A 12,050-nucleotide genomic window follows, 5' to 3' on the forward strand; every position below is an offset into this window, starting at 1 on the left:
CACATTACAACCGTCACAGCAATAAGAGATCCAGTCTGCTCCCTGTCAGCAGTGTGACACAGAGAGAGAACGAGACTCCCACTTTGAAAAGGAACGACAGGCATGAAATGAGGGCGAGGGGCTGGGAGAGAGAGTGATTACAAGGCTTATCAAGAAACATGGTGTGTGTATGTGTGTGTGTGTGTATGTGTGTGTGTGTGTGTGTGTGCGTGTACGTGCTCTGGGACGTGTGATAGTCCTCTAATGGATGGTGAGATACAAGGTCACACTGCTGCTCAGTAGACAACACAGTACAACACAACAGGAAACAAAACCTCACAGCGTTCCATCACACGTGTCAGCGGCTGACTGGCTCACACAACGCACAACGTTATTTTGTTCTTTTCAAACGAAAGCGGCTTTGAAACAACTGGTATTGTCATTTGGAAATGGGTGAACCAGGGACGGAATGGAACGGAACCATGGGGGCGGCACGGTGGCACAGTGGTTAGCGCGGTCGCCTCACGGCAAGAAGGTCCTGGGTTCGAGCCCCGGGGTAGTCCAACCTTGGGGGTCGTCCCGGATCATCCTCTGTGTGGAGTTCGCATGTTGTCCCCGTGTCTGTGTGGGTTTCCTCTGGGTTGTCCGGTTTTCCCCCCGCAGTCCAAAGACATGTAAGTCAGGTGAATTGGCCATCCTAAAGTGTCGCTAGGTGTGAATGTGTGTGTGTGTTTGTGTATGTTGGCCCTGTGATGGCCTGGTGGCCTGTCCAGGGTGTCTCCCTGCCTGCCGCCCAATGACTGCTGGGATAGGCTCCAGCATCCTTGTGACCCTGAGAGCAGGATAAGCAGTTTGGATAATGTATGGATGGTGAAGCAGGGACCGGGTCTTGGTACCAGCACCATCTTAACCTGATGTGGTGTTCTGAGACATAAAAACGCTGCAGGCGAGTGTCCCTGAGCAAACACTGACGCTGTGGTGTGCAGGTTTCTTTTAACGATAGTGGAGGAACAGCCACATGCTAACGGCTAACATCCACATGCTAACGGCTAACATCCACATGCTAGCAGCTAAAGAATAGTTCATTCCTTTTACATGCAAGACTGCAGCTACTTCTGCAGCTTTACAAGCATCCAGATGACTGGTTTAACAGAAGTAGAGGTGAGCGGAGTTTTGTCCAGCAAAGTGGCGGGGGCATAACCAGAGGACCTTATGGTTGTCCCAGTTGCACTTTTTAATATTTCATTCTGCTGCAGCTGCCATGCAACCAATCCCCGTTGGGGGTGGGGCCCTAAACAAAACGACCAATTAAGGAGCTGGTGGGTGTGGTCAACACTGAAGGAAAAGTGGCAGAAACATACTTCTGGGACGAATCTCACATTTTTCCCTGTTGGAAATCAGCCAGCATCCTTCCAAAGCTTTGAAAAACAAGCAATTTGCCGATGATGTGTTTGTGTGCGTTCTCTTGCTGTGTGGCTTTGTGTGGACTGTAGTTTTTCCATGTGGCATGCAAAACTGAGTGTGTATACGTGGATAATGTGTGTGTGTGTGTGGGGTGTACTGTCTGTGAGCCAGTGCAGAGGCAGTGAGGCTAGGAGGTCATGGGAAATGAGGGGGGAGCAGCAGGGGCTGATAGGCTTTTCCTCCCACACACGCACACACTCTGTTTGCATCATTACATCATTATCTAACTGAGACTAGTGTGTGTGTGTGAGTACAGTCAAAAAATTGGCTGGGACACTTGTGTAGCTGTGTTTGTGTGTGCGTGCATGTCTGTCTGTGTATGTGTGTACCTGCCTCTGTGAGTGTGTGTGTGTGTGTTATTGCAGAGTGACATGTGTGATAGTGTCAGTATTATCAGGGAGGCTCCATCCTTGTAAGCCCCCCTGTTGTGCGTTGACCCCTCTCTGCCCTCAGACACACCGCCCCACATCCATCACTCACTAATCACTGACAAGACACACTCCATTTGTTCACAGAGCTCCGTCTTTCCACCACAGACACAATCCACTTCAGTTCTCCGCTTCAAATGGGGAGAAAAGGCCAATGCAGTCCATATTAATTCATTCATATTGTTTACTGTCTTGTGAGGGAGCCGCTGTGCAGAAACAGACGCCACTCACTGAAACCAAGAGCACAGGGCTTTACTATCAGTCATCTACACCAGTGTTTCCCAACCCGGTCCTCAAGGACCCCCTATCCTGCAGGTTTTCTTTGCAACCCTGAATAGGTACCTGCTTGTAGTTATTCAACCAATCAGCAATGAATTATGCACACCTTGCATAATTAAGTGCTGTGAGATGATTGGTTGGGTAAGTACAAGCAGGGCTACCTATGCAGGTTTACAATGAAAATCTGCAGGATAGGGGTCCTTGAGGACCGGGTTGGGAAACACTGGTCTACACATCTATCAAACAGGAACGCTGTCACATCGAACTGTTTCAGTCCTACTGGAAATATTTACTGAGAACATCTGCTGTCAGCTCAATTATCCAGATTTATATCAGTAATCACAAGTACTGTCACCTAGCAACGGTCCTGAAATCATCAACGTCGAGAGAATCAGCCTGAACTGAATCAACTCAATAAAACATGAATAAAAACAACAATACACATTTGTTTAGTAATGGCAACACATCTATCACTGCTCTGTCACCATTGTCTTTTTAGATCCCTCTTCATCTTTAGTAGAATTATTTAGTATTATCATCTTTTGTATTATTACCATCTTTAGTTTTATTATTTAGTATTATCATCTTTTGTATTATTATCATCTTTAGTAGTATTTAGTAGTATTCTGCTTCTGGTGTGGGAAGATGGCAGCGCAAAGTCACGTTTGCGGCGGCCTCACCCAGTACCGTCCATGCAGTGGCTTGGTCCACGTCTGTGTTTAAGCTTGTGTCTTGCTTTGATGGCTGGGAGAGCTGGTGCTGGATCGCCTGGGAGAGCTTGGTCTGCTGCGTCCTGTGGGCCCAGGGACCACGGCCCTGCCTGGAGCTGCGACCGAGGAGTAAACACCGAGGGCGGTCTGACAGGACACGGGAGCGGGGAATGCTAAGCTAACGGCTAGCCCATGCAGACCGACAGTTCCGACAGTCACCCTGGCTAGCGTTCTCTCGGACAGTGATTTAAAAAATGTTTTTTCTTGCGGTTTGATATGTGTGTTCTTGTAGTTTTTAGATACGCGTTTGTGTCTTTGTGTTGCACTGCTGTGGGCTGGGGAAACGACGTTTCCTTTCATTTCGTGTGCGCAAGTGCATGAAATGAAACGACAATTAAAGTGTTTCCGATTCTGTTTCTGACTACATGGAGGAAAGCTACACAAATACATATCAGCTACACAAATACATATCAGCCACACTGCGCACACACATACACACACGCACACGCGTCGTTAACCCTCACACCTCTGCAGACATGGTGTTAAGTAGGGCAGCGGGCCCAGCAGGGCTGCAGGCCTGCTCCATTTGCAGTGTTCATTTAGTTTTACTAATTCATCACCGCCAATCTGTGTCAGGCCTACAGACAGACAATGTCCCTGTCCTCCTTCCAGACCCAGAGTGCTCGAAGACATGAGAGGGCGAGAGAGTGGGAGAGAGAGAGAAACAGAGTGATAAGGACGAAGACAGTATGGAGGGCAAGAAGAGAGAAAGACACCTAATGGACTCCGGTCCATCAGTCCATTAGCTGTGTCATCATCACTCACAAAGACATGAGGGACACACACATCACTGCTGCCATGCTTACTGACAAGAGGGGTCAGTGGCCTGCAGCCTGGATCTAGCCAACTACCTAACTCACACACACACACACACACACACACACACACACACACACACACACACACACACACACACACACACACACACACACACACACACACACACACACACACAAAACCAAGACAGGTTTGTTAAGGGAGGCTGAAGGAGCAAATACAAGGACAACTAAAGACAAGGAGATATTTTCACAAAATTGGGTAAACTGTGGACCTGCTAATTCTAACACTGCTATTACTAATTAAACTGATGAAGATGTGCGCATGGGTACAGCATCATCATCATCAGAGGCCTGCACTTAGAATTACTCAATACTGTGAATCAGGAAAAAAGGCAAACAATCGGCTTTAACAAAGTGCAGTGTTAGTAGTGTGTGTGCATGTTTGTGGGTAAGTGTGTACATGTCCGTACGGTTGTGAGGTGGGCACGCCTGAAAAGAATCCAGGAAGAAGCTCTCCTATTGGTCGGCTGACACACACAGAGGCGAGCATTGTTCAGAGGAGGGTTAACAAATGGCCGCCTGTGCCCAGCTGGCCCCTCCCCCTCCGGAGGGCAGGATGTTGATACAGCTGCTTCCTATTTTCGGGGCTCCTTTGGTTCCCCCTGTCAGGACCCAAGTGAGACCTGCCGGTGGGCCCCTGGTACCCCTGCGCTATGCTAATGTAGCAAGGATGCTAAGCTAACAGCTACCAGTCAATAGCATGGCTAGTCCCTGCACCAGGAGCAGACGCTTCAGTCAGCAATTAACGGATAAAATCGAGTGTTGCCAGCTGGCATCACATAGTATTAAATAGTAATCCTATCATAATATTACTACATGAAATCCTACAGGCAGTACATTTTCTACATCATAATCATATATAGCCGAGAGTGCGTTTCACACTGAGTGTATTTAGTGCACTTACGAGCATTAAGGAGCACATTTTACTTAATACTATTAATAATAATATTTTCTTAATAAAATATGTTTCAAGGTCACTTGATCATCAAAAAACCTTGCAGTACAGTGAGTGAATATGTGGAGAATTGAAAAGCCAAAGCAGAAATGGCACCTCTAACCCAGGCAGCGTTGGTTGCTCTACCTATTAGGCTATGCATGGAATCAAACCTTTAACCCAGGCAGCGTTGGTTGCTCTACCTATTAGGCTATGCATGGAATCAAACCTTTAACCCTGGCAGCGTTGATTGCTCTACCTATTAGGCTATGCAGGGAATCAAACCTCCGACCCTGGCAGCGTTGATTGCTCTACCTATTAGGCTATGCAGGGAATCGAACCTTTAACCCTGGCAGCGTTGGTTGCTCTATCTATTAGGCTATGCAGGGAATCAAACCTTTAACCCTGGCAGCGTTGGTTGCTCTACCTATTAGGCTATGCAGGGAATCGAACCTCTGACCCTGGCAGTGATTGCTCAACTTCACATAAAAACAAAACAAAACAAGAACATGGAAACACGCCTCTCATCAGAGTACAGTGTACAATACAAGACACCCCAGCAGTGACATGAGTGAAAAGATGGAGGCTGCTGGTGTTTCTGACATGGTGCCGCCAGCGGTGGGATGGGTTTGATTCTGCTCAGTGAGCAGATAGACAGAGGGGTCAGATGAGCTTTGGGAGGCTGAGCTTTGGCTTACGAGCTGAACATGTTTATAAAAAGGACTGGAAATGTGTGGGCAGACCACCTGAACTCGATAAATCCATCAACCAACTGCTGTGTGTACTTTCCATTCACAAACACACACACACATGCACACACATACATGCACGCATGCAGACAGTTATGTGGAAGAAGGGGAAGCAGCCAATGAGTGTGAGGCAGTGAGTCATTTACTCACACACACACACACACACACACACACACACACACACACTTATACACACATGCAGAAGAACACATTCACCTCCATAATGTACCCACATACAAACCGGTTTAAGGGCAAGTGGTTATTTGTAGGTAAGAGCAATCTTGTGACTGTTACACACACACACACACACGTGAACATACAGAAAAGCATGTACACATTGTCATCATGACCACACAGGCTGGCACAGTCATAACCAACCGTCTAGACAAGTATACATGCACACACTCACCCAAACTCCAGCAGAATGGCTGGTGTGTGTGTGTGTGTGTGTGTGTGTGTGTGGCCTCTGCTTCGAGACAGATAAGGACAAACAATCATTTAAAGCAGAAACCGGGACGGCTAGGAAGAGTGGGGTAATTGGCCAGATACAATTGGGCAGAAGAGGGGGGGACCCCCCCCCCCCCCCGACAAAACGAAAAGAGGGAGAAGGAGTGAGAGAGAGAGAGATGAAGTAAGAGATGGAGTTAAGAGATGGAGTTAAAGTTAATTCGCGCTTGGTTGCTCCACACACGACACCTGTCCCCTCACGTCAAGCCACATCTTTCACTTCTGCTTTGGGAATTGGTTCCGTCGTCTCCACGGCAACAAGATGTCGGCCATCAGGGCGCTGAGTTTGGCATCCTTAATTGGCCATCCTGCCATATGTGAGTTGGCGTGGGTGAGACGTGTCAAAACAGTGTCGGTGCCCAACGCTGAAGGAAAATGTCAACCGACTTCATTTATTTCCCTGTCAGATACGGGACCCGTCTCCAGAACGACCGCGTCCAAAGGATGGAGCATCCTTAACTGACCTTTAGAGCTACCAGCTAGGAGAGAGGGGGGTGATACAGAGAAGAGAATGAGAGAGCGAGGGAGGGAGGGAGGAGGAGTCCTTCCTCACCAACACCCCAAAATAACCTCCTATAAACTCTCTCTGGCTCCCCAAACACACTCGGAGAGGGAGAACTTATAAAGGAGAACGAGCGCCCTTGGAAAAAAAAAAGTGAGCTCCGACTTCCTGCACGCCTCTCACCTCCTCCTCCTCCTCCTTCCATCCCTCCACGCTACGCTCTCTCTTTCTGTCTCTCTCGTCGCAGCGGTCTGTGCAGAAATTAAGCCTCAGACACGAGGGACGAGGGAAAGGACAGGAAAAATGAGAGGAGAAGAAAAGAACGAGGGAGAGAGAGCTGAAAAACAACTCGGAGGACGACTTCAAAGAGAGGCGGTCCCCGAGCGACGGAGCGCCGAGCCACCCCTCGCCGCCTCGCTCATGCTCTCTGCATGCACAACTCTCTTTCATGGCATCCATTATGAAGCTATTTATATGACCTGTTATTTCTGCCTGTGACACTCGGCAACACGCCTGCAGCGGGGAACGCTTCAGAGCCAAGCGCGTGATCCGAAAGTGGTTTCGGACCAGACCTGTGATCCGCCTCCTCCTCTTCTTCTCTCTTTGTGAAATCAGAAACAGAAAACCCCGGTGGGAATTCCTGCAAGTTGACCGTCACTTTGTCCATCAGCCGTCATGAAGATTTCAAAGAACACGATTTGAGATCCGCTCCACATAGTTGGGGTCTACTTATCAGTCTGACCTAAACTCGATCCAGCACGTTCTACAGTCATATGACCAACGACGGTCCACAGATGCTTTGGCAGAGAGAGGTGCATGAACCAAAGGCAGGGGGCTCGACAGGTACCTCTGGATCTGGACACGGTGGTTGATATTGTGATTCAGTATTGCATTTCTTTAAGGCTCCATACTCTCATCTGCAGCACAATGTGAAATACAATAACCCAGAGGAAATGTCCATAAAACTACCAACACAGGGATCGCCGGTTCGAATCCCTGTGTTACCTCCGACTTGGTCGGGAGGCCCTACAGACACAATTGGCCGTGTCTGCGGGTGGGACGCCAGATGTGGGTATGTGTCTTTGTTGCTGCACTAGCGCATCCTCTGGTCAGTCAGGGCGCCTCATCTGTTCGGGGGGGGGGGAACTGGGGGGAATAGCGTGATCCTCCCATGCACTACGTCCCCCTGGTGAAACGCCTCACTGTCAGGTGAGAAGAAGTGGCTGGCAACTCCACATGTATCGGAGGAGACATGTGGTAGTCTGCAGCCCTCCCCTGATCAGCAGAGGGGGTGGTGCAGCAACCGGGACGGCTCAGAAGAGTGGGGTAATTGGCCAGATGCAATCGGGGAGAAATGGGGGGAGGGACAGTCCAAGAAAAAAAGGAAAAAGAAACGTATAAAACACGAGTACACTACCCTGAATGAGCATTCAAATGATTCATGTTGAAACAGTCAGAGATGTAGAGGTCATCACACCAAACCCCCTCCCAGCATCCTCCCGGCATCCTCCCAGCATCCTCCCAGCATCCTCCCAGCATCCGCTCGCTGTGTGTCAACATCAGGATTCAGAGGAAATGCCGATATTAAAACTACCACAGTTTAATATCGCTATTTTGCACTGAATTGATTTTTTTTGGATCCCAAAGTTACTGACTGCATCTGAAACAAACCCTGCTTGCTGAGTTGAATTCCTCTGAGGATGGAGATACAGCTTTTATACACATGTGTAGTCCTGCTGCTGAGCAAGGCAGCATTACAAGAGCTGGAATTCACACTGGAGTTTGACTGGAGAGAGAGAGAGAGGGGGAGAGAGAGAGAGAGAGAGAGAGAGAGAGAGAGAGAGAGAGAGAGTGGGTGAAGGGACACGTTTGTGTGTGTGTGTGTGTGTGTGTGTGTGACAGACTTGATAGTCAGTGACCCAGATGCAGTAGAACTTAGACAAGATAACAAGAAAGGCTCTCTGTACTAAAACACACGTTAACAAGGTCCGAGGTTCATTATTCCTGTTCAGTCACACACACACACACACACACACACACACACACACACACACACACACACACACACACACACACACACACACACACACACACACACACACACGTCAAGGTCAACAACAACCATTTCTATGGAGATTTTTTTAGGAAACACGTTTACCACAAAATACAGAACTGAACAACAATGGAGGCAGATTCAGACTGAATACGGAACAGACGAGTAAAAAATGCTTCATCTGAAACACACACACACACACACACACACACACACACACACACACACACACACACACATACACAATGAGAGAGGCAGAATGAGAGAGAGAGAGACAGAGCGAGAGAGCAAGAGACATGGAGCGAGACAGCAAGAGAGAGAGAGGGTGAGAGAGGTAGAGTGAGAGGCAGAGAGATAGGGAGAGACTGAGGGGGCGAGAGAGACAAGAGAGCAAGAGACAGAGCGAGAGAGAGGCAGAGTGAGAGGCAGAGAGATAGGGAGAGACTGAGGGGGCGAGAGAGACAAGAGAGCAAGAGACAGAGCGAGAGAGAGGCAGAGTGAGCGAGAGAGAGACAGAGACAGAGCAAGAGACAGAGTGAGAGAGACAGACAGACAGAGTGAGGGAGACAGACATAGAGAGCGAGAGAGACAGACAGATAGAGAGACAAGAGAGAGAGAGAGAGAGAGAGAGAGAGAGAGAGAGAGAGAGAGAGAGAGAGAGAGAGAGAAAGAGAGAGAGAGAGAGAGAGAGAGAGAGAGAGAGAGAGAGAGAGAGAGAGAGAGAGAGAGAGAGAGAGAGAGAGAGAGAGAGAGAGAGAGAGAAAGAGGTAAAGTAAGAGAGTAAGAGAAAAACAGAACAAAAAGTAAGGGGAGAAGAGAGAACTGAGAACAGAAAGAGGGAGATGGGGAAAGGGAAAGAGAGATAGATGCAGGACAAGAAGAGTACGGAAGGAAGAGGAGAAAAAGAAAGAGGGGAGGAGGTAAAATAAGAGAGACAACAGACATTGAGACAGTATGGAGCAGTGAACTCTGTCTGTTGTGGTCCATTAGCCTGCTGCTATTGAGTTTACACAAAAGAGATTAACAGTGGCACACACACACACACACACACACACACACACACACACACACACACACACACACACACACACACACACACACACACACACACACACACACAACCAGTACATTTTTTGTATTCAGGACAGTGCAGTGCAGGTCTTTCTGCTGATCAGTCCCATGCCAGACTGGAAAAAGGATCCACATGTCGAGGAGTCGCATCACCCAGCCCGACCTGACCTGACCCGCTGTGTGCTGGTTTCATAAACAGGCAGGTTCCCGCCTCGGCTAATCAGCTAAGTGTTCTAACAGGGTTTTATTATAGAACGGGCTAATCTATGTGTTTATCTTCCCTGGACTGGAAACACTGGTACTGACAGAGATGCACTGCAACACAGTAACATAATGACGCGTTGGATACAGTTGATGGACACAATGTGTACAGTTTACTGCAAGAACTGATGAATTCTCACCCTGCCCACTGAGACCATCACCACCAGCAGTCATTAAACAGACACAGTATAAACTTATTTCAGCTGGAAAAATAGTTATTGTCTTTTTTTTGTGGATATTTCAAAATTTTTCTCCTCAATTGTATCCAGCCAATTATCCCACTCTGCCGATCCGCGGAGGGCTGCAGACTACCACATGCCTCCTCCAATTCATATGGAGTCGCCAGCCGCTTCTTTTCACCTGACAGTGAGGCGTTTCACCAGGGGGATGTAGCAGGTGGGATCACGCTATCCCCCCCCCCCCAACAGGCGCCCTGACCGACCAGAGGAGGCGCTACTGCGGCGACCAGGACACATACCCACATCCGGCCTCCCACCCACAGACACAGGCAATTGTGTCTGCAGGGAGGCCCGACCAAGCCGGAGGTAACACGGTAGGCAACGGAATAGATCGCCCCACTACCCGGACGCCCAGCGCTACTGTCTTTTAAACTAAACTTTAAACTTGGTTAGCATGAGAGACATAAAACACAACACAGGTCTGCACCGCTAGTCCGTCTGAAAATACACATCTCTGGCTCAGATTTTACAAATATCTCAGTGCATACCTACAAGTCTCTGCAAACAACGACTACTACATGAAAAACTGCAGAGAGGGAGTAATAGGGAACAACAGTACGTATCAGAGACACACACACACACACACACACACACACACACACACACACACACACACACACACACACACACACACACACACACACACACACACACAGAGATGGAAAGAGAGAGGGAGAGATGGAGGGTAAAAGAGACGAGGGTGGGATATGGAAAATAAAGAGAACGAGCAAGAATAGGAAAGAAATAGCAAGGCTTTATAGGAATGATCTGTGCGTGTGCATGCATGTGTGTGTGTGCATGTGTGAGTCAGAGTGTGAGTTAGAGAGAGAGGACTACAAGAGTGGTAAACAACGAGGTTATAGAAAAGTCAAGTGTAAAAGAGCATCAAGGAGACGAGAGAGAGAGAGAGAGAGATGGTAACAGTGGAATTGGTAACACTATAGGCGTAATACACAAAGAAGAACATCTGGCAGTCAGCCAACACAACTCCCAACAAAGCCACACACACACACACACACACACACACACACACACACACACACACACACTGTTATTTGTTCCAACATGCCATGGTGGTGCAGTGTCAATGCGGGTCTGGGCTCCTGGTGTGTGCCGCCGCAGCCACAGGGTCGGAGGAGGGAGGAGGGCGGCCGGTGAGGGGTGTGTGTGTGTGTGTGTGTGTGTGTGTGTGTGTGTGTGTGTGTGTGTGTGTGTGTGTATTTGCCTCTACACAATGGCCATCTGCACCAACCAGGCCACGAAAACGACTTCTTATTCTGTCTCTGGGTCTGTGTCCTGTTAATCCCAAAATGCACCCTGTACATCCACTGTTTCAGCCGTCAGCTCCGGTCCTGGTTGAGGTCTACGTTCACTGTTTCAGCTGCCGGCTCGGGTCCTGGATGAGGTCTGTGACCTCCAGATGACGGCTGGTCACCTGCCAAGGCCACTGACACAGTCAACCAATTACCAGCAAAATTAACCAGCATTTGGCCGGGGGCCGGTGCCAGATTCCCTCCCCGAGGCCGGCGGGTGCTGGTACCCAGCGGGGGCTTTGACCTTGGTCCACCTCTCCTCCATGGCTGCGTGCCCAAGTCTAGCACAGCCACCCTGCCCCACAAAGCCAAAGAGCACTAAAACCAAGAAATAAAACCCAGAAAAACGACTTGGAAGACTATTTTCTCTCCAAACACGTGTGTTTGTTTGTTGGTACAAAGCTTTAATGGCGAGTCCGCCCTTTGAAATGCAATCCTAACCCTGGTTATAACCTTTGACCTCAGAGCGGATGGGCGGAACCAATTTGACATGTCGTGCTTTTCTGGTCTGACGTCTAATAAAAAAAGACCCATTTAAGTTTCCAATATAAGCACTTAAAAATTTTCCTTATCAGTAATGACGTCATTACTATTATTTTGTTGTTGGATTTTTCTCCTCAGTTGCACTTGGCCAACTACCCCACTCTTCCAAGCTGCCCCGG

The 12,050-nt window shown here is 48.6% G+C and overlaps 1 protein-coding gene across 1 annotated transcript in view; it reads right to left on the reverse strand.

The window, feature by feature from the left end:
• agap1 (ArfGAP with GTPase domain, ankyrin repeat and PH domain 1) overlaps positions 1-12,050 on the reverse strand; it is a 186,660-nt gene that overhangs the window by 108,170 nt on the left and 66,440 nt on the right. The gene's annotated exons all lie outside the window — the stretch shown is intronic.

Source organism: Lampris incognitus, chromosome 21 (genome assembly GCF_029633865.1).
Source record: "Lampris incognitus isolate fLamInc1 chromosome 21, fLamInc1.hap2, whole genome shotgun sequence".
Taxonomy (NCBI): domain Eukaryota; kingdom Metazoa; phylum Chordata; class Actinopteri; order Lampriformes; family Lampridae; genus Lampris; species Lampris incognitus.